The following is a 23,464-nucleotide window of genomic DNA, read 5'->3' as shown; positions in this document are numbered from 1 at the left end:
CCAGTGTGGGTCCACTGTCGCCTGTCCACTTTCCATTTACGCCTTCTCTTCCTTCATCCAGGCCACCTCTGGTCTCTAGAAGGATTTGGTGGGCAGGATAGGGGGTGGGCAGAGGCATCGATACAGATGCTCTTCAACTGGCAATGAGGCCATGTTCCTGTAAACCTATCGTTAACTTGGAAAAGGTTTATGTAAAAACTGCCCATAATAACCTAGCCTCTCTGAGCCCCCAAGCATCGCTGTTCAGCGACAGTGTGCTGTGGAACATGGGTCGCTTCCCCTGGCAATCACGTAGCTTTAGCTCTCTGCCTCTGCCCAGCACCTGCACAGAGCATCAAAAAAGATCAAATTCAAAATTTCAAATATGATTTCTACTGAATGGGCACATGACTGTCCCACCATTCTAAAGTTGAAAATCATAAATAAGGGACTGTCTGTAATTCAATATCAAAGACTTAGCTGATAATATTAAGGTCACTCGCTGTCCCCTTAATGTCTTTCCCCAGCTAGTTCAGATGGGGCTTAGGCAGCTGCCTGGAGAAGCAAACCCACAGAATCAAGTTTCCTGTAAAGTCCAACAGGAAAATTAGTAGATAATGCTGTGGCCCTTGGATGGCCAACTCTGACACTTCTGTGAGGAAGCTGTTAGGGAGCAAGGTAAGGAACAGATTTTAGAGTTACTAGGAATGCTTATTTTACAACAGTAAGGAACAGTGGGAAAAGAATTATACAAGAGCCAGGTGTGGGGGTCCAAGCCTGTAATCCCAGCAGTTTGGGAAGCTGAGGCAGGAGGATTGCAAGTTCAAGGCCAGCTTCAGTAACTTAGGGAGGCCCAAAGCAACTTAGCAAGACCTGTTTCCAAATAAAAAATGTTAAAAAAGGGCTGGGGATGCAGTTCAGTAGTTAAGCACCCCTGGGTTCAATCCTCTGTACCCCACTACAAAAAAAAAAAAAAAGAATTACACAAGATAATGAGGGACCTGTTATTGTTCTTCCCTTGCTGATTCATCAGGTGACCTGAGGATGTTTATGGCCCATCTGCTCTGGGGATTTCTCATCTGCAAAAAAAAATGTACACCTGTTGAGCAGAAACTACAGAAACTTGAGTTCCTTTCTTTCCCTATCACGTGAAATAAAGTTTTTCCTTTCATTCATGTGTTAGTTTTCTATCACTATGACAAACTATCTGACAACTTATAAGACTGACCTTGGCTCATGGTTTCAGAGGTTTTGGTCCATGGGTGATTGGCTCTGCTGCTTTTGGTCCTGTAGTGAGGAAGAACAACATAGCAAGGAACATACCTTATAGCAGCTAGGTAGTAAAGAGAGGAAGAACAACATAGCAAGTTACCTACCTTATAGCAGCTAGGTAGTAAAGAGAGAAAGAAGATACTGGGGTCCCAGTAAACCTCAGTAACTTAATTTCCTTCAAATAGGCCCCATCTCTAAAGGTTCTACAATCTCTCAATAGGCAAGCAAGCATGGTCATTTTAAGCATGAGGACGTTTAAGATCCAAAGCATAACAATTCATTTTAGAAAAAAATAATAGTGCCATAATAAAAAATCACGATTTTTAAAAACCCATGCAAATATAAATCTAAAAAAAAAAAAACTCCTTCATTTTGCTTGCTACCTCCCACATGCACGGTTCAAATATAATTGCACTTATAGTGTACATAGATTTTGTGCAGAAATATTTAACAGTAAATAAATCCACCCACTAGTACAAAAACCTGTTCTTTGATCTGTTTACTGAAATTTACTATATATGTTGCCAAATCCTTTATCTTACAAGTTCTGCATGACTTATTTTCTTTCTTCCAGAAATAAAGGATCTTACAGGATATTAGACATTTTGCTTAACTTTGGGACTTTGAGACTTGTGCTTTCAGTGAGATTCATTTATTTATTTATTTTGTGGTGTTGGGGTTGAGCCCAGTCAGTGCCTTTTTCAAGTGCTCTACCACCAAACGACAGCCAAAGCGTCTCTCATGTTTTATTTTGAGACAGGGTCATACTGAATTGCTCAGGCTTGCCTCATGAGTAACTGGGATTAAAGGCACATACCACCATGCCTGGCAGTCAGGGGGATTTTACTTGTAAACTAAACTTTATACACAGTTGGACTAAACAGAACTTTTATTTTTATTTTTTTCTCACTACTGGGGATTGAACCCAGAGGTGCTTAATCACAAGCCACATCCTCAGCCCATTTAAAAATGTTTTATTTAGAAAGAGGGTCTCATTGAGTGGCTTATGGCCTCACTGCTGAGGCTGGCTTTGAACTCAAGATCCTCCTGCCTCAGCCTCTCAAACCGCTGGGATTACAGGCATGCCCCACTGTGCCTGGCCAAACAGAACTTTAAAACCAAGCTTCCATGTGGCTTTCCCTTCTAGCACTGCATTCAAGCTTCTCCTCTGGAAAGGAGGGAGCATCTCCACCTCCCGGGTACTGGTCAGCTGGCTCCTCCTGGCCCCTATTCTCCCAGTTCCCTTCCTGTTCTCAGCTGTTTCCTCTCTGGCTTGTTTGCTGGCCTCTCCTGCGCAGCACAGTTCTGACGTGCTGGACTTCTCCAGTGCTCTCATCTCTTCTTTCACATTATCCTCTGCCTACGGCCCTTCACCTGTTTTCGCGGGTTTGAATCCTTCTCCAGACCTCTCCTTGGAGCTCATAGACCAGCTACTCGCCTACTTGTCAAATGGCCTCCCTGGCAATTTCCCCTGTTCAGAAGTGAAGGTGCTGGTGGGAATTATCACAGAAGAGTCATTAGAGCAAGAACATCCTTAAAAATTCAGAGGAGTGCTCCTCTGCTGCTGTTTATGGGAAAAGAAAATGTCAATCGTGATGTTAGCCAAGGCTGCTCTTGGTCAATTAGCAGTAGCAGTAAAGAAGTCATTTGATGTGATCCAGTAAGTGACAAAAGGGTTTCATCATCATGCAACTGGTTCAGATTAGATGTTCAAACATCTGGGATTCTCAGGGTTTGGGATCATTCCTGGTTTATGAAGAGCACATTCAAAAACCACATCTAGCTTGAGGGCTGGGGGGGGGGGTAGCTCAGTGGTAGAGCACTCACCCAGCACATGCTAGGCCCTGGGCAGATACCAGCCTCCACCTCCAAAAAAAAAAAAAAAAAAAAAGATGAAAAGATGATATGGTTTGAATTCCTTCCATTTTTCCATTTTGTTAATTTGCTAGTCAGTTTTAAAATCATATAGTACAAATTAGTTATTAAATGTTTTAAATGTTTTGAAAGAAGAAGAGTGTTCAGCAAGTGACATTATAATATTCCTTTATTTTCTGTAAAAAAAAAAAAGTGTGCAACTTACCATGATGGCAGAGATAGAGGGGAGTATTTATTGTTTGAATTATCATTCATACATAGTGTTTGTATGTGTCTTTGCCCACAGCATTTAATTAGCATGTGTCAATCGGTCAAGGAAGAAATGGCTCAAATGTATAACCAGGGCAAAGGGGAGCTTGCCAGATCAGCAAGTCCTCCCAGAGCCTCTTGGATTTTCTTTCAAATGAAATAACTCTCTTAGGGCTGGGGGATGTGGCTCAAGCGGTAGCGCGCTCGCCTGGCATGCGTGCGGCCCGGGTTCGATCCTCAGCACCACATACAAAGATGTTGTGTCCGCCGAAAACTAAGAAATAAATATTAAAAAATTCTCTGTCTCTCTCTCTTAAAAAAAAAAAAAAACTCTCATAGCAGAAGTAGAGTGTGTGTGTGTGTGTGTGTGTGTGTGTGTGTACGTGCAAGCCCACACACTAGAGAGCAGCTTTGGGTTTGGTAAATTGAAATGTTACCCACCCACGAGAGCACAAATGCCCAAAGTAAGACTTGAAGCTGAATAAGTCCTCCATAGAAAAGGACTGAACAGGCCGGTTATGTGGCCTGTACTCCCAGCAGCTTGGGAGGCTGAGGCAGGAGGATCAGAGTTCAAAGCCAGCCTCGGCAGCGAAGCCCTAAGCAACTCATCAATACCCCATTTCTAAGTAAAATATTTTAAAAGTGCTGGGAATGTGGCTGGGTGGTTCAGTACCCCTGGGTTCAATCCCCACCCCTGTACCAAAAAAAAAAAAAAGGGTAGAGCGCATTGACCATGTATGAAGCTCTGGATTCAATTCAATTCCAATTCAATTCCAAATTTAACCTTTATTTTGGTTGCTGTTGTTTTTTATGTGGTGCTGAGGATCGAACACAGGGCCTCACCAATGCTAGGCAAGTGCTCTATCTCCAAGCCACAACCCCAGCCCGACACTGCAGATATTAAAAAAAAAAAAAAATTGAATAAATAGCAAAACCAGAGTGATGATATCAACCATGACTTTTTTGGAAGGATGGGAGGTGTTTTGTTTTTGTTTTGCAGGAGTACAAAAAACAGACATCATAAACCTCCCCTTGCCCTGTCTGAGAGCTTGCCAGGATCACTGGGCACAGAGCAGAGAATCAACTGAGAGAAAATTTCCTGGGTCACAGGTAGCGGCTGCAGGCACGGGCACCGTGGGTGTGGACAGAGGACCTGCTGGCCTCCTGAACCCACTCATACGGATCTGGCCCATGACAGAAAGGCAGTGGATGGAGCTTCTGTTCTTCAAGAGAGCACTTTGGGCAACTGCAGATGGAGAAAGAAAATTAATGAAAAGCCTTCATGCAAGGAAATAACCATTTTGATGACAGCAAGCACGGATGCAGAACAGCACGAGGCCTAGTGGGGGATTCTTAATGGAAACATCAAGGGAAAGCAAAGAAAATCCTGGGAGGCCCACACGAGCCCAGCGACCTCCGTGAAATTCAGTTAAGAATCACATTAAACCCTCAGCGAGGGGGATCAAAGGTTAATACCAGAGCTCCTCGTTTATTTTATAGGCGTAGCACATATAAATTTTGATTAAGTTAACTGTTTGGTTCACTAGTTTGTTAGTTGCCAACCCAACTCAGTCAGTCTCTACTAACTTGGGGGAAGGGGCTCTTTATAAGGAGCTAAAATTGCCTGGCACGGTGGCACACACCTGTAATCCCAGGGGACTGCATGGGAGGACTTGCCTCTTCATTCCAAAGGAGTGAGAACTGAGCCCAGAGTTAAGGGAACTAGATTTGAATTCATGATAACTGCTAGCAGCAGCTGGCTGAGTAACCCTGCTCAAGGGTCCTGTCCGTTCCCATCGCTTCCTAGCCTAGTTCTGCTGACAGTCGGCTCATTCTCACGCCTTCCCTGGCTTGGTTCCACCTGCTCCCACTCTCTCCAGCTCATCCACTCTTACCCTCTGCCTGGAGCAGCTCTATGAGGCTAGACCCATAAACTCACTAGAACTGGGACCTCTTTCCATGGAAGCCATTGTCAGCTTCAAACGATCTGAGACCTTGCTCTTCTTCTGTGTCCGATCCCACCTCCCGTATCTATGAAGTCCGCGATTCTTTCAAGGCTGAGAACAAATCCTGAGTCCACCAAGAAGCATCATCAGAGCCTCTTAGAACATTTCCTCTGCCCTGAGAGTCTTCTGTGCATAAGTCTCTCTTCCCTGCTCCTCCTGGGTGGTAGGTTCCTCAAAGGAGGGATCAAATCTGTCACAACCCCTAGCATTTTGCTTGTTGAATCTGTTGAGTCGCTTGAACAAAATTATTCTCACCAGGTTTCGATTAAACACATATTGCTGGGATAAGTGCCAAAGAATTTCTGTTTAGGTTGTTTAATATATAAATAACACATTCTAAGTATTTTTAAAGTCCCTCTTGAAATGTAATTCACATGCTATACAATTCACCATTGAAAGTCTACAATTCAGTGCTTTTAGTATATTCACAGGGTTGCACAACCGTCGCCATAACCATATTTAGAATAGTTTTGTCTTTTCAAGAGAAACCCTGTGCCTATTAACAATTGTCTACATTTCCACTTACCACCACCCCAAACCCAGCAGCCTCTGGCAACCACTAATTTACTTTCTGTCTTTACAAATTTGACTATTCTGGACACTTCATAGAAATGGAATCACATAATATATGGTCTTTTGTGATCTAGGTTTTATGTGGTTGAAACATCCTGAGATTTTTCTTTTTAAAAGTTTAGCTCCTTTAAATAAATCTCTGGCAAAATCCACTCTTGAAGGGAGAAGTCATCAATCAGGCAGAAGGAACATTGAGTGACCTTTTTAAGGGGATTTGTATTTTAAAGAGAATAACACAACCACCACACAAATAAATAACTCGCATTTAAGAGGAAGAAGCTTGGGGAGAATATAAAACGCATCATGGGAACAGCTGTCCCCTCTACAGGCTGACTCTTGCCTCTGAACTCTTGATTTTGCTACATGCACTGCTTGGAAGAATTATTGAGTTCTTGGAAAAGGCCAAAATTAACCGTGTACCGTGTCATTCATAGAATGAGGGAGAGTTTTTCAATAACTGTTAAAACAGTTTCTGAGAATTCTTCAAGTAACAAGTAGAAACCTTGATTACATTTCAAAGGTGAGCATGATTTTGTGTGTAGTAGTGGAAACTGAACCCAACAACACTCGACCACTGAGCTATATCCCCAGCTCTCTTCCTTTTTTATTTTGAGACTAAGTTGCCCAGGCTGGCCTTGAACTTGTCATCTTCCTGCCTCACCTCCTAAGTCACTAGGATTAGAAGTGCAAGTTACTGCCCTTGCCTAAGATGAACATTGTTTGATACTTAAACTGTCCTCCAGTTGGGGTGGATCTTGCTCTTGCTGGTGGCCTGCTGACAGTCGAAAAGAAGTTGCCATTGTTGGCACAAGCCCAGACCTGTTGGGGCTATTTCACTGAGATGTGGGCCTGGTTGGCACCGATTATGTGAGTTCCCAGGTCATTTACAGTGTTTTCTGAAAGTGTACCTGTTTCTGGACTCAGGTCTGGCAACTTACCACTTAAAAGCCAGTATACTTGGGAGAGAAGAATTGGAGGAGGGAGATCAGTTTTATTCAAGGGCCAGCAACCTGAGAAGATGAAGGGGCTATTGTTCTCGAAGCTTCATCTTCAGAAAGTCAGCCATGCAGCAGGCTCTTACAAGGAGGGAAGGAGGAGCAGGAAACAGTGGGTAAGAAGGCTCCATGCGGAGGGGGTCTTTTTCACCCAGAGCCTGTGTTTCCTTTTCTTCTTCTCTGGCTGAATCATCAAAATAGAACCAGTTCTGATAGTTTTGTTTTATTTTTATTTTATTTATTTATTTTTTGTACCAGGGATTGAACCCAGGGGCACTTAACTTCTGAGCCACATCCCCAGCCCTTTTTATTTTTTATTTTGAGACAGGGTCTCCCTAAATTGCTCAAGCCTTGCTAAATTGCTGAAGCTGGCTTTGAACTTTTAATCCTCCTGCCTCAGCCTCCCAAGCCGCTGGGATCACAGGAGTGCACCACCACGCCCGGTACTATAATTCTTTAAACAGACATATTTCTTAGTATAAATTAAACCCCGTTATGATTTACATGCTTTGTGTTAGTTGATGCACAGAAATAAAGAATAAGGAGGGGCATTGCATAATCTGAAGGTTACCAGATTACAGGGGTCCACAGTTAACATCTCAGTCATTTAGGTGCAGGCTTCTCTTTAGAATTTAGAATACGAGGGCTGGGGATGTGGCTCAAGCGGTAGCGCGCTTGCCTGGCATGCGTGCGGCCTGGGTTCGATCCTCGGCACCACATACAAACAAAGATGTTGTGTCTGCCGAAAACTAAAAAATAAATATTAAAAAAATTCTCTCTCTCACTCTCTCTTTAAAAAAAAAAAAAGAATTTAGACTCTGAGGAGTCACTCCCCAAAAGAGAGGCCACTGTTATTACCCTAGCTTTGACATTGATATTCTACATACCCATTTCTCCTGAGGACACCAAAGATGACATCATGTGAAAAGACACAGATATTATTTAGGTTCAAAAAAATGGATTGGATTAAAAAGTGACTGAGAAGACATACTCATATTTAAAAGTTTCAGGAATGCTCTACCCTTAGAGTCTCGTTTTTATATATACATAAGCGTGATGTACAATTTTTAAAAATCTGTGTCTGGGTCTGAAGGAGCATTTTCAAACTGATTATAGAGAAAAAAGCTTGTGTTCTAGTTTAATTAGCAGGTATCTCTTTCGTTCTTTGTGATACATAAAATAATGATATCTTTTACAATCGTAAGTCCTGCCTCCTAAACTCATCATATTCCCTGTGTGTTATCTCATTCTATATCCCTTGCAAGAAAAGGTGGAGAAATGGAGCTGAATTCTCAGAGATGCACACCAGGAGGGCTAGAAAAAAAAAAAAAACTAGCCTTGCTCAAGGAATTTGAGGGGTTATTTCTTATACATAGAACAACAAAAAGTTATGACAGAGACAAGTCAGCTGGAATACACAAGATTCTAGTGGGATTCAGCTTTGGGAGCTCTGGCAAGCAGCCTGGAGACAGCTCTATACGCTCCTGGAATCCTCCAGAGGACTGCAGAGCTCCATAAACTCTATGCTGACATCATCCCTGTCTGGGCGAAGACCTGCAGCCACCCAAGAATGGTCTTTCAGAATCCCTGATGAATTCATCACCATAAACCAGGTGGGAGAGGGGAACAGGCTCCTATCTCCTTTGCCCGGGAGTCCCTCCTCCCAGTCACCAATTAACTTTACAGTTACATCTGCCTTGCCTGCCAAGCTCTCCCATAAAGGAATTTATCACCTTCTGTTCTGCTTTTCTTCCCAAATGTGAATCAGAAACTCACAGTTTAAAAAGGCACTTTCAGCAAATCCATTTATGCTTCCAAGCACCTTTATACAGAACCAGGGACTCTTCTGCGTCTCTTTTGCTGGTTTTATTGATGATGCTCAACCCCACAGCTCACTGCTAACTTGCATCAATAGTAGTAAGAAACCCTTGTTTATGTGCTGATGACACTCTAAGCATTTCGTATCTTTTAATTTGCCTAATCCCTGTGACAACCTTTGACATGGGTATCGTTACTCCTTACTTGTGTTACAGATGAGGGAATCGAGGCACCAAATTAAGAAATGGGCCCAAAGTCACATAGCTCAGGGCAGGAGAGATGACAGTCCACCCTTGGAACCTCTACCGTGCTTGACCCTGAGGGAGAAAAATGATCAGAGCTTCCCTTTGCCCTTTTCTAAGTAAAGAATGTGCAAGTTAGCTAGTCCTGTGCTTTTCACACCTTTAAAATCCGTCTTACTTAGGACTGGGTGTATATAAAGTATCTAATCGGAGAAGCCTTGTTTGAAATGGGAACAAGGGCCTGTGGGCATTGACCCTAATTGGCCTTTCTCCTGACCCCTGAGGTAGCCTGGGGGCTTTTCCTGGAGTCCTAGGGGGCTTTTGGAAATCACAGCTGGAAAACCTGTACCTAAATGCCTCTTGTTATGGACGAGTTACCCAGGATCTCAGAAAGGCAGCTGGGTTCCCAAGACTGTGCGCCTGTCTGGGGGAGGATTCTGAATAGAGCCAGGCACTCTACCAGCTCCTGGCTCCCTGGCCTTGCCCCAGCACGCTGCCTCCGCATGTCAGTTAGCGCCTGCAACACTGAGCTTAATGAGGACAAACAAATGTGCTCATCGCATTGAGTTCAAGTGTGAATGATGTGATCATTCTGCCGCGGGCTGCAATCCTTCCTCTGGGAAGATCTGGGGCAGACGCTGCAGAGGGTTCTACAGGCTTCCAGGTGACAGTGGAAGGCTTTCGGGGGAAGCCCTCAGAATCTGAGCCACAGGGCAAGCTGTGCATGAATTAATCTCACTGAGCCTCATCTTCAAGAAAATGTCTTATCCACCTGTTATTATTATCTCCCGGGATATTATTTGAAAACCTGTCCTTCTAACCCAGGCTGGTAAGATAGGGGATCAAAAATCGAAAATCCAAACCACCTGAGAAATATTGAAGGGTTGGTAATCTCTCTCTCTCTCTCTCTCTCTCTCTCTCTCTCTCTCTCTCTCTCTCTTTCTGGGAATATAAATCCCTGACTTCTTCTGTATGGATCACTTTGTATTTGGAGAGTGCTCACAAAGCGTCATTGTTTTTTGAAAGCATTGCCGCTTGAAAACCAATCTGTGTCCCCTCCTTCGCAGTGGGCGCTATTAAGACCTTTTTTAAGGGCTCAAAACAGACGGATGGAATAAGTGGTTATAAAGTATAGTAACATACAATTACTGCTCTGTATTTTTAAGTTCATAAAGAAATTATTCTTCGATTGCAACACTTTCCTTTGTGTGAACTGAAATTTTACTACCTGACATGGTACCTTAACAATTTTTTTCTTAACTTTGGTCACATGCATTTAAAAAAAAAAAAAAATGGAGGCAGTCTTGCCTCTCTCTCTGGTCTTATCTGATGGTGTTTTGATAACTTTGATGGAGTGATACTTCTATGTAGGACTGAAGAAAAATGAAAGAATTAAGTTTTGGCCCAATACTGATTTGAAAAAAAATTCACCTTCCTCTGAATAGATGCATTATGTTTAGAGTCAAATGCAACCACAGTTTGGCCTCTCTGGGCATCTTCAGATATGTCTTGCCTTTGTCTTTTGTACACTTGACCAAGTTATTCAGGCTCACACTTAATTCCTCTCTAGAAACAATGCCATGCCAGTCATTAAGAAATATGAATTCTCTCTCACTCTGGCTGGAAATCAGAAAGCTCTCAGTCACAACTTGGAAAATCCTGGGGAAAATGAGCTGCTTATATATGAAAACACTATTAACAAAGGAGGAAAATCCTTCTGCTCTATGTTGAGGTGGTTATCTTCTTGGATCTCACCCAAATCATTTTTTTCCCCCTCAGTGCCAGGAATTGAACGCAGGGTCTCATACATGCATCCTAGGCAAGCACTCTTCCCCTAAGCTAGATTCGCAGCCCTCATCCAAATCATAGTGTCTGTAGTTTGGAGCAGAACTCTTTTTTATTTAAATTCTACTGTGTTAGTCATCTTTCTGTCACTGTGATGAGATACCTGAGATAATCAACTTAAAAGAGGAAAGGTTCATTTTGGCTTCTGGTTCCAGAGGTTTCAGTCCACAGTGCTCAGACCTGTGGTAGCATCACATCATGATAGGGACTGTATAGTGGAGGAGACCTCTTTTACCTCATGGTACCAGAGGCCCAAATATATACCCTTCGAGAGCATGTCTCTGGTCACCTAACTTCCTCCCAATAGGCCCCACCTCTTAAAAGTTCTATCAACTCCTCACAGCACCAAGCAAATAGCAAAGGATAGGGACCAAGCCTTTACACATGGTCTTTGGTGGAGACCAAACTATAGCAGTGACCAAGTATAAAACAAGAAAAATACGCCACCCTTTAGAAGGTATTCTATAGTATTCTAACAATAAATGTGGTTAGAATTGCCCAGTTTCTTCTGGTAATTTTTCTAATGCAATTACTCTGCAGTGAGGCATTCTCAATACACAGATGTCCTGTTCCCACCCAAGACCTGTGAGGTTAGAAGCTTCAGGGATGTGGCCCAAGCAGCATCTTGAAAAGAATTCCAGGGTTTTTTGTTTGTTTGTTTGTTTGTTTGCTGTACTTAGCCTAATCAGCTGAGAATGCCTCTTCTCAATGGTTCATTCTTTTACGCTATAATTTAAAAGAAACCTAAAAGCACTCTTGTATCTTTTAGTCATGATATGTTGACTTTTCTGATGCCAACATTAATTTCCCCAGTTAAAACATCACAACTGGAGAACACAGTCTGAAGGGTGAAGTGGACAACAAAGGATTCTTCAAGGAAAAGAGAATGAAGTTTGGGGACTTCAAGAATTCTGTTTGAAGGATTTACAGTCAGTGTGACTTAAAATCTCTTCCTATCTGTAAATTGTGTGAAATGACTGGTGTCAAGCCAGCAGGAGACAAGTGCCTCTGTGCCACCAGATACTGGCTTGGCCATTGTCACTAACAGGCAGTCTTATAGAGGTCCGGCACCTAGCAGACCTAGCCGGGCCTGTGGCCTGTGCAGGCAGTCTCTTTCCTGGAGAGGACCCCTGAAACCTTGGGGAAAACTGGACTAAATACCTGTGGTGGGGTGGGAAGGACAGCTTCCAAGCCAGGGCTCAGTTCCTTCTAGAAACACATTCCCCCACACACCTGGCATTGCTGATGAGAAAGGCCACTGCCCCAGAGGGTGAGGCGTGCAGGATGAGAGGTGGTTAAAAACGAGGCAGAAAAGAGAATCAAGATTATACCAAAGTCAGGCTACCATCTTGTACTTTTATATGTCTATGAAACCATTTTACACAAAGAGCATTCTCCCTTGGGTAAAACGACACCCTTGCAAAATGGCACAACATGAAATGAGGAGGAATCACAATAGGTTAAATGTGCTCTGAGCTATGGCTCTCTATGTGCAGACGCCCGTCGTGAGTAGCTTGTAAAATCAGCCACTGTGACCGTTCATGCATAGGCTCTGCTGATTTTACAAATACTTAGTAATGCAGCCGCCTCTCCAAGGGCAGGCTCCAGCCTGACGTTTGCACAGCCAGCAGAAATAATTTCTTGTGGGAGATAGAATTTCGTCGTTTAGCAATATTCCATCAAAGGAAGCTGCACCCTCAGCCACACACGCCGTCTACTTCTGGGGAGGTGCTTTGCTTCCCTTCAAATTAATAGGCAGCCAGCAGGTAAATCAATGCCTTTGTGCAGAATGGAGAGCAGACTCTGTAGATCTCTACACGGGGGCTATTTATCACCGGAGGTAGCCATGAAGTTTTTAAAAATAACATTTGTTGGTTTTTCTTGATCATCGAAGGAAATCATGTTCAATAAAGAAATGTTGAAAACTCAGAAGGAAAAAAATCTTATTCTAATCATTCAAAGATAACAGCTCTATTAATTTGTGTGCTTTTTGCCCTTCTTTTGCACAAATGATATTATACTATATATTCAGTTCGTCGTACTCTGCTTTCTGAATATCGTATTGTATATGCTGGACATTTTGTTACTTCTTTTTTGTGAATAGAAATGATGTTCCAATGAATATCCTTGTACGCGAGTTTTAGACTACATCTCTGATTATTATCCTAAGGCAGATTCCTGGAAGTGAGATTTCTAGATGTAAAGATGTAAATAAATGAACATCATGGCACTTAAAAAAAAAGACTTTCTGGGTTAATTGGGAAACACACTGCTGTGGTTTTTGGTTGTGTGCTGCTGTTTCTTGGTAAGGAAAAAACACTTGCCATCAGCTTTTCTTTTAACAGCACTTTTTTTTTTTTTTTTTTTTTGTACCAGACATTGAAGCCAAGGGCACTTATCCACTGAGCCACATGCCCAGCTTTTTTTGTATTTTATTTAGAGACAGGGTCTCACTGATTTGCTCACGATCTCTCTCTCGCTAAGTTGCTGAGGCTGGCTTTGAACCTGCAATCCTCCTGCCTCAGCCTCCTGAGTCACTGGGATTATAGGAATGCGTCATTATGCCTGGCTATATACCAGCATTTTTGACAGGAAGATTGTAGGTTCAAGGCTTCCTCTAGAGAGCAGATGATGGAATATAAGACTCACACCATCCAGGTTCCTTGCCTCTTTCAGATCTCTTCTTGTCTTCTCCACCGTGATGGTTAATCTTGGTGGGCAACATGGCGAGATTTTGAGATGCCTGGAAAATTGATAAAGCACACTTCCAGGTGAGTCTGTGAGGGTGCTTCCAGAGACAATTGGAGTGTGGGTCAACCAACGGGGTGGGGAAGACCTGCCCTAACTGTAGGCAGCGCTACCCAATAGGCTGGAGGCCCAGATGGAGCCAAACAGTGGAAGTGGGAGGATAGTAGGTGGACATACTGGTCTCTTCTTGAGCAGCTGTGTTTTTGTTGGTGCTGTTACCTTCAGACACCAGACTCCAGATTCTTTGGCCTTTGAATGAAGATTTGCACCGGCAATTATTCAGGAAGCTTCCAGGCCCTCAGCCTTGGACTCGAGCTGCATCATTGGTCCCTCCTGTTCTGAGGCATCCAGCTACTTAGGTTGAGCAACTACTGGCTTCTCAGCTCTCTATCCTGCAGATGGCCATTGTGGGACTATTCAGCCTCTGTGTGAACCGGATCTAATAAATCCCCTTTTATGTAAATATCAAGAGAGCTATATCTTCATTTTTATATATCTTATTAGCTATCTATCTGTCTATCTGATCTATGTATCTTCTATTTGTTCTGCTCCTCTGGAGAACCTTGACTAATCAGTCCACCCTGAATTGTTGCATCCTGGATGGCTGACCTTCAGAACTACATATGGAAACTCTCTTGCTTTCTAATTGGGTCATTCAATTAGAGACTCTGGTTGAGGAATAGACGTGAGGATGAAGGAACTGGGGTTGTAATCCTTCAGATTACTCCCTGAAGAATATGCTATAGGTTGGCTTCTTCCTTTGTCCCCCTTATCTGCATTTGTGTGTGGGGGGGGTGGTGGTAAAATATACACACCATCTACCATCTTAACCACTTTCAGGTGCATACTACAGTGATAAGTACAGTAACAATGTCATGAACAACCATCACTCCTATCACTTTCCAAAACTTTTGTCATCCCAGACAGAAGTCTGTATCCAATAAACCATCAAGGCCCATTATCCCTCCCTCCGTCTCCTAGCAACCTTTATTCTACTTTCCCTGTCTCTGAATTTGCCCATTCTGTGTGCCTCACAGGAAGAGAATCATACGGTAGTTCTTTTGTGCCTGTGGTATTTCACTTAGCGTAATGTTTTCAGGGTTCGTCCATGTTGTAGCATGTAGCAGAATTTCATTCATTTTAAGGCTGAATAATATTCTCTTGTGCACTACATTTTGTTAATCCCCTCATGTGCTGATGGACATGAGTGATGCATTGGTACCTAATGGCTATCTCCTTTTCTAAGGTCCTACGTCTCTGGTCAATTTTTCCATACAGCTACCCCCATTCCTTCCAGTGACCACTCCTTTTCCTGGACCCTACAGGCCTCAGTGGTAGTGGGTCTCGATTCTTGCTAACTTAGGGTACTGCACTCTCCCCTGTGGGTTTCCCTACACTCTACCCATGACTTTGTAACTTTTTTCTTTATTAATTTCTTCAGATTGCCCAATCTGACTTTCACCAAAAATTTTCTGTCAACTCTTCCACTGTAAACCCGAAACAACTAAAGGCCTCTCAATGGTCAATGCACCTGACAAGTAGATATGGACAAACATCTGGAACTTCAAAACAATACAGATGCCGAGGCCTCCATTCCACTTTAATTGACTCCAACTATTGAGTGCTAGGGACTGGAAAAATGTCCATTTGATCCAAAGTCTAACATGATTCCCTGGTATTAAGAGTTTCTTTTTCAACCCTGAACCAAGGTGTGATTCTATAGGTCTACTTTAAGAGTTTAGGCCAATATTTTGGAGCTGCAATTGAAGTGAAAGCATTTGAAAACTAATCACAGTTCATTCACATGTGCTTTCTAAATTCATATTGTTTTAAATTAAGGTTCTGAGAAATCGCCAAGCTTTTAGGAAGAACAGAGAATGATCATCACACCCAGAGACTGCCATCTAAACTGCTGACATCTTGCCCATTTTTCTCCAGGCACCGTTGTATGGTGCACTAATCTTCTTTAATGTTTAAGATTCTACTGCGGCAGTAAAAGGCTGAGGCTGAGAAGCTACCAGCATGCGACATTCAGACTTCTGAAAGTTGCTTAGCAAACACAACTTCTGGTGGTGTATTTCCTGAGGGATACAAATACAGCTGTCCTTAAGTATATTGTCAAAAGCCACGTTAGACATGCTATGATTGCATTTTCCAATCCCTAGCAAACAATAGCTGCAAATTTGAATGGTATTTAGAGATGAGTGGAAAGCTGAAAGGCAAGGTAAGAAAACAGGCTTTGTCGACCTGAATATTTTGCCAGAGGCAACTCTGAATTCAGAGGATTACATAAGTTGTTACAATATCCTTTGCTTATAACTCCATTTGTATTATCAACCCTGGGCGGGGAAGGTTTGGGGCAATTCTTTTCATTTCTCTGATCTTCAATTTTTTTCATCTTCAGAAAAAGAGAGAAAGAGACAGCCAGACAATTTTTTTTTTGCTATACTAAAAAAGCATCTCTGATCTCATCAAATTTACAATTCCTTGTTTCATGAGATCTATATTGCAAAAGAGAAAATGAGGTGCAGAGGGGTTTAAATGACAACTCCAAGTTCACACCGCTCCATTATGACAGAATTAAGCTTCAAATCCAGGCCTCCTGGTTCTTAGCTTAGTAAAAAGTCCAAAATGAAGACAGACGGAAGGTTAAGAGGAATTTAATTAGCAATAAAACAAAACAGCAGCAAGAGAGAGCTGGTAAGCAAGTAAGAATCTAAATACTAGACCTCGTCCATCACGGCAAGAGCATGGTCACCACATTCAATGCAACCAGCCAGCTGAGATTTCTTTTATATAAATTCCTTAATTTTATTAAAATCATTGGTAATATTATAGGTATAAACAGGTTCGAGGTTGCAGAAAATTGTGATCAAGTAATTGTTTTGTAAAATAACATCCATGAGGAAAACAGATCCACCTATACTGTTTCCCAAAATGGATTCCTTCATAGGGTCATGGTCTCATCAGCTTGGAAAACACTAGATGCTCTCTTCCCAAAGAGTCTGATGCATATTGACAGGATCCTAACAGGACAAGGCTCTGCAGTACCCTGCAGTTGAAGCACACACACACCAAACCAGGTGGTTTTATTTACTTGGAATCTCAAACTGATTTGTCCACAGAACTTTTTTCTTTTTCTTTTTTTTTCTTTTTGTGGATCACCCATAACCGTTCTACACATACTGACATTCTTTAGATTACAAATCAGAAAATAGAGAAAAAAGTAACTCCCCACTTGGAAATCCATTATATATGATACTTAAAAACTGCTGTTTGTTGGAGGTTCAGATTTACCTGGGTATGCTGGTTTTTGTTGTTGTTTTGCTAAATCGACTAACTTACTAACAGGACCAATGCCAAGTGAACCTCAATATTTCTGGAAATGGCATTAAAGCAGCAGGACCTGTCGTATCTCAGCAGTGGTGGCAACTTCCATGGCTGGTGCTGGTCCTCCAGGATCCAGAATCTGGTCATGAATTCCTAGGTGATAATCCCCTCTCCAAGAACTGGGTCCCTCTTTCTTGTAGGAGCTGGGAGTCAGTTGTGAATTCAAATCCTGTCTCCAACCTTTTCCAGATCAAGATAGTTATTCTCTCCACAGCTCTGTTGTGGTTTCAGAGGTCTCAGTCCACAGACTTGAGGTGAGGCTGAACATCATGGCAGGAGAGTGTGGCTGAGGGATGCAGCTCACATGGTGATCAGGAAGCAACACCAAGATTTTCCTAAAAATTACAAAAAAAAATGTGAGAACTCTCCAACTCAATATGAGCTAGACAGGGATTAAGGAGATAGAAAAATGACCAAAAGGCCCCTGTATGGTTCAGTGTTCCATACTGTTCCATCAACCGCCAGCAATAAGCCGTGGGGCTGTGTACAGCCCAGATTGCTTAAGGCCAGTTGTCAATTAGTCACAGGCCAAAAATTGTACCTTCTTGGAAGTTGATGAGTTTTTCCCCAACTTATCAATAAACCTCTTTTGTCCCCTCATCTATGAGATAAATTGGATCACTAAGTTTCCTTCCTGGAAACTCAAAAACTCAGTAGCCTTCATTTTTAAAATTTTATTTTTATTAGTGCATTTCAATTATACAGACTATGAGTTTCAATGCGCCTTCATCTTCTACGCATCTTCCTTGAATCTGCAGGAAGATGCCATATAATGACTAAACTACCTTCATAACAGCCTAACCTACGAGCTGTAGGCAAATTGAACTTTTAGTGTTTAATACTTCAATGTAATAACATTTGAGAATCTCTTATTTGCCTTTTGAAGAGCTTGACCCTAAAACACTATCATTGTCACAGTAGTAAGTTGCCATTTTAAACCAGCATGGGTAAGAAGATTAATTTATTTTCAGTACATACCACACAACTTGTGTTTACTAAACACTCAGAAGTAGGTTTCTACTCAGGGAAGAAACAAAACAAAACAAAACAAAATAGCCCTCTCCCGCTCATCAGATAGTGGTTTAAGAAAGCAAACTGCAGGTTTTCCCCAAAGCAAAGATCCTGCTTCCACTTCTGCTGGGCGTGCAGCCTTTGGCCAGGACTGATAGGTCACTGAGTTTGAAAACATTTTTGGACACACACACTGTTCCGCTTTGGAACCGGCAGAAACTGGAGGTTAGTGCCTCCAAAAGCCCTAATGTTTGGGACAGCTTGGACCAGACCAAATACAGCCAGTGGGCTGAGGACTGCTTCCTGGAAGCCAGGTGTTTGCTCTCCCTGTCGCTGTCACCGTCAGGCTCACTCTCTAAGTGTTTTGCGCTAATTGGAAAACACCTCGAGTCCACTGAGGCCAAAATGCCTTCACATGGCAACGAATCCATGAAACAGGATCCCACATTCCTTTGTAAATTCAGTTCCTTTTTTTTTTTCTTTTCACCTTTTCCAGGGACTGTTATTCTAACCATAGCAGTGAATAAAGGACTAAGAGGTACAGGTGAGCTTCTGTTGATCTTGGGGTGTAGATCAGTGGTAGAGTGCTTGCCTGGTGTGGACAAGGACTTGGGTTCCATCACTGGCATGTTTAAAAAAAAGCAAATTTTGACAAGTTATGTGGGGATGAAGCACCGATTCTCAGCACCACAGACTCTTGTTTGCTCCTGGACCTGCAGATCTTGGGGTGATGCCAGGTATTATCATGTGGGGCTTTGGGTGTGAGCCTGGGGTAAGACCAACTCCCTGTGGGTGAAAGGATGAATTTCCCCAGCATTCTGTGAGAGAAGAGGTTGGTCTTCAGGAGCAGCCAGAAGTGGGAGCTCAGCACAGGCAAACTCTTCTTCTCAGGCCTCCCCAGCCCTCAAACTAGAATTAAGACAATTTTTGTGCCCCTTTCCTCCAGGGGAGGGAATACAATGCCTCCATTGTGGCAGCAGCCCAGGAGCAAGGTGGCAAGCACATCCCAAGAGCCAGAGGATGCTGCAGCCTGTTGTTCCTCCCTGAGTTTTGTCCAGGCTTGCTTTCACAGCCTCAGCCCAGGTGTGATGGTACCCTGAGAAATTCAAGGTAGAGTCGTGTGGCCCCACCTGGTTCAGATGAATGATGGGGAGCTTCAACCTCAAGTGGGAGAGCTCCAAAGGGATGGTGGACATTGGGAAGCGCAGGACAGGACTCTGGCTGCCAGCCCTGGTGCCTGTCCCTCTGTTGTCCCCCTGGGAGGCAGTTTGCAGAGATGCATGGGATTCTCACGTCAGACTTGATGGGGTTATGCCTCCATCTTTTCTCCTATTGATTATTTTTTGGGTCAGGTACACAGCCTCTCTAGGCCTCGATTTGATTGTGAAAGATGGATAGAAATAGTAACAGGGTAATTGAGAGGATTCAATGAGTATTATGGTTTGGATAAGATCCATCCCCTAAAAACTCATGTATTGAAGCCCTGATCCCCAATGCAGTAATTTGGGGATGTAATTGGATCATGAGAACTTTGACCTCATTGGTAGATCAATGTACTGAATTCATATTTGATATCAGTATTGGGAGGTGTGGAAACAGTAGGAGGTGGGACCTACCTGGAGGAAGTGGGTTGGTTACTGGGGTGGGGGGGTGACAGGAAGGACATTCTTTATCCCCAGCCCCATCTTCCCTTTCTTTCTCTGCTTCCTGGCTAATGTGAGGAGCTGCTTTTCTTCATTAAGTCCTTCCACATCACGCTTTGTCTTGCCTCAGGCCCAAATTAATGGAGACAGCCAGCCATGAACTGAAACCTCTGAAAGGGTGAGCCAAAATAAATCATTCCTCCTCTAAGTTGTTTTTCTTGGGTATTTTGTCCTAGTTATGAAAATCTGGCTAACACAATGAATTTATTTGGTAACATGCAGATTCTATGAAGGTATCATCAGCTTTTATCTTAGGATCAAGGATGCTGGTAAATTCCTTTATAACAGTTTTTTTTTTTTTTTTTTTTAGGAACACTGTCACCTTCCCCACGTAGCAGCTGCATTAGGCCAGGCCAAAGAAGAGGAACAATGGTGTGTTAGTCAGTTTTCTACTACTGTAGCAAATAACTGAGATAAACGATTTATATGGGAAAAGGTCTATTTTGGCTCACATCTTCAGAGGTTCAGTTCATGGTTGGTTGTTGCTTGGGGTCTGGGGGGCACAGGGTATGACGACGGCAGGCACAGGTGGCCAAGGAGGGCTGTTCATCTCATGGCATCTGGGAATGAGAGAGACAGGAAGGGACTGAGGTTCCAATATCCCCCCAAGACTCTCAATGCCTTAGCTTTTTCTACTAAGCCCCACTTTCTAAGTGTTCCACCACCTCCCAAGAGTGCCACAGGCTGGGGCCAAGCCTTTGACACACGGACCTTTGAGGGACAGTTAAGATCCAAACTCTAGCAGATGGGAAGATCACAGAAAAGGAAGATGCAGCCACCACATAGCAATGGATATGAAATGGATAAAAAGGACACCCTCAACTGCCACCACCAGGGGAAATGTCATGACGTTCTTGTTTTGCCCAGTGGGAAAAAGAGTGGGGGTGGGCTTTCAGCTGGACCACAGTCTTCCCACTAATAGAGGAAAGACTGTGCCACAAAAGAAACCCAGAGGGTCAAGCACAAAGCCCCGAGGTTAGCAGGTCAAGCCTGTGGGCGCTGAGAATCGATCCCTACATTAACAACAATTAATAAGTAGCAGGAAATGTTGCGCAGGATATAGGAGGGACACACCTCGTTTTAGTAATATAAAGAATTTTAAGATCCATGAGGCATCCCAGCAAAGGCTGGCTTGGGGAAAGTACCCAGAGGGTGGGTGTAGCGGGTTGAATTATGGCTCTCCAAATATGTCCTGGACCTGCCTGAGGTACCTGTGGAGGTGACCTTACTTGGAAAAATGATATAATTCAGTTAATGGTGCAGACATAAGATTGTTCTGAATTGACCAACTGGGTGAGTTCTAAATCCAAAGACGAGTGTTCTTATAAGAAGAAAAGACACAGAGAGAAGGCCACGTGACGAAATTGGACCGACTGCTGTTATGTATCCACAAGCCAAAAAATGCCAAAGATTGCCAGCGCCCATTAGAAGTTAACAGAAGCACGGAATAGATTTTCTCCCTCAGGACTTCCAGAAGGAACCAATTCTGTGTACACATTGATTTAGGGCTTCCAGCCTCCAGAACTAGGAAAGAATCCATTTCTTCTGTTTTGTGCACCTCCAGGAATCTAATACCAGAGGAAACCACAGACCTTATATGTCATAAGAAGAGCCCAGCTGACAGCAAAACAGATGGCCCTTATGACTGAGGGTTTTGAGCAGTTCATTTGTGAGTCGTCACACCACATGTCCTTTAGAATCTGTGCTGAAGGTCACTGGTCACTGCTGTGAATATAGAAAGTTCCCAATCCATACGGAGAGTCGGTCTATTTGAATCCATTCCTATGATACCATCAAGGTGTCCTGAGTTAAAGAACCTTCTGGATACTGTTGCATGTAGCTGTATGGATGGCTGGATATACTATTAGGGTTTAGATCTGGAATGTTCCCCCCAAAAGCTAATTTGTTGCAAGCACTATCCCCAGTGCAGCATGATCAGAGATGGGGCTTTTAGGAAATGATCAGGGCTCTAACCTCATTAGTGGGTTAATCTATTTGGTGGATTAATAATTTGAATGGACTACCAGTGGTAAAGGTAGGCAGGTGGGGTGTAGATGGAGGGTATGTGTCACTTCAGACCATATCTTGTCCCTGGCTCCTCTCTGGCTCTCGCCTTCTCTCTCTCTCTCTCAATTTCCCAGGAGCCATGAGCTGAGCGGCTTTCCCCTGCGTTCCCTTCCCTCACGACGTTCTGTCTAACCTCAGGCCCAAAGCCATGGAGTTGGTCAACCATGGACTGAACCTATGAAATCATAAGCCCAAAATAAACTCTTCCTCCTCTAAATGATTCTTATCCCACATTTTAGTCACGGTGACAAAAAACGAACATGCGTCTCTTACTGACCCTGTGGGCACTGTGGGCAGGCCAGGCAAGGGGCCCACAGGACAGGCTGCTGCCTAGTGAGTGGATTGTTCCTGGCTGACTCCCTCCTACTTCCGGAAGCCCCTATTAATGGAAAGTTCCTGTATAAATGGGTCTCCAGGCATGACTTGCAGATTCTGTGTTGTGAAAAGGGAGTGCCTTGCCCTTGGGGCCATATTGTCCTTCATCATCCTGCTCTAAGCAAACACCCATCCCTCCTACCTAGCTACCTCACACCTGAGGAACTGCTTACCTCCACATTTGGAGAAGGCTGGGAAGTCGGCCATTATTAGGAGAGGGCCCCTGCAGTGAAGTTGGGGGGACCCCTGGATGGCAGGAATCCTGCTCTGTGCTTTGCTGTTCCCCGGGGGCTCACCAGATGCCCAGCCCTCAGTGAAGGTTCAGTGTGTACTTGTTGACCTCTGTCCTTGTCTCCACCTGCTAATTTCTGCAGGGTCCAACTCTAACTAACAAGGGGGTGGGGGTGTCCCTGCAGTGACATTAGAGCTTACACAGAACAGCTCTGGGACAAAGGCTAGAGCGAGGACTCGGGAGGCTTAAAACACTGGGTCCACATCTGCTGGAGCTGCCCTTTCCTCCCCAACCTGCTAAACCTCTGAAGGAGAATGACCCAGTCTTTGCAGGGCACAGCTGGCCACAGAGAGGAAAGGCCGAACACCCAGCCCAGGTCCTCTGTCCATTCAGATGGCCCACACTGCTCCTGCAGGCTGGCCGGAGGTCCAGGCTCCCGCTGTGAAGGATGGCCTGTGGCAACCAAGGATGACATTCCAAGCTACTTCATTTTCAAAAGGGCAAAAACAAATCAACAGCCCTTCCTTTTCATCTGGCAGGGCATTTTCTTCTCGCAGCGGCTCTTAGCAACGGCTCCATCCCTCCTGATTAGTGCTGCCATTAGAGAAATGATTCCTCAGCACAGTGAGTCATCTCAGCGCCTGACAACTGCAACCATTCCAGATGGCGAGAACATCAGTGACCATAATGGCCCTTCCTGTCAGTGCTCGCTGCAGATTGTTCTCGGAACTGCAGGGGACAGACGCGGGCTTGTAGCCTGTAGAGATTTACAAAGTAATGCCACTCACTCAGCAAGCCACACGTGGAAATCAGTCGCCCTTCTTTACAGTCACAACTGGCACGAGAAGCAGAGAAGGAAAAGATGAGTGCCACCCAGAGAATCGCCAAGTAAGAAATAAGAACCAGGTGCTCAGACTGTCCCCAGGACCCAGCTGTCAGCGGGAAAGCCCTTGGTGGGCTTCTTTCATGTTGTCACCTAGAGAGACTTGCAGGCCTCAGAGGAACAGAGAGGTGTCCAATACGTATGTCATTCAGTACAAAAAAAAAAGATAACTTCAGCTGCTCACGGAGATGCTGAAAAGGT

General features: G+C 43.7%; 1 long non-coding RNA gene across 1 annotated transcript in view; it reads left to right on the top strand.

Annotated features, from left to right (window-relative positions):
- Positions 1–23,464, top strand: part of LOC124102621 (uncharacterized) — a 52,724-nt gene that overhangs the window by 11,003 nt on the left and 18,257 nt on the right. The window contains exon 4 of the long non-coding RNA XR_009228171.1: positions 20,017–20,078. This is a non-coding gene — a long non-coding RNA (uncharacterized LOC124102621). The remainder of the gene's footprint in view (positions 1–20,016; positions 20,079–23,464) is intronic.

Source organism: Marmota monax, unplaced genomic scaffold (genome assembly GCF_021218885.2).
Source record: "Marmota monax isolate L192 unplaced genomic scaffold, Marmota_monax_Labrador192_F-V1.1 WCK01_AAM20220418_F8-fsc00002, whole genome shotgun sequence".
Taxonomy (NCBI): Eukaryota; Metazoa; Chordata; class Mammalia; order Rodentia; family Sciuridae; genus Marmota; species Marmota monax.
The sequence above is the reverse complement of the archived record's forward strand: the minus strand, read 5'-3'. Positions and strand labels throughout refer to the sequence as shown.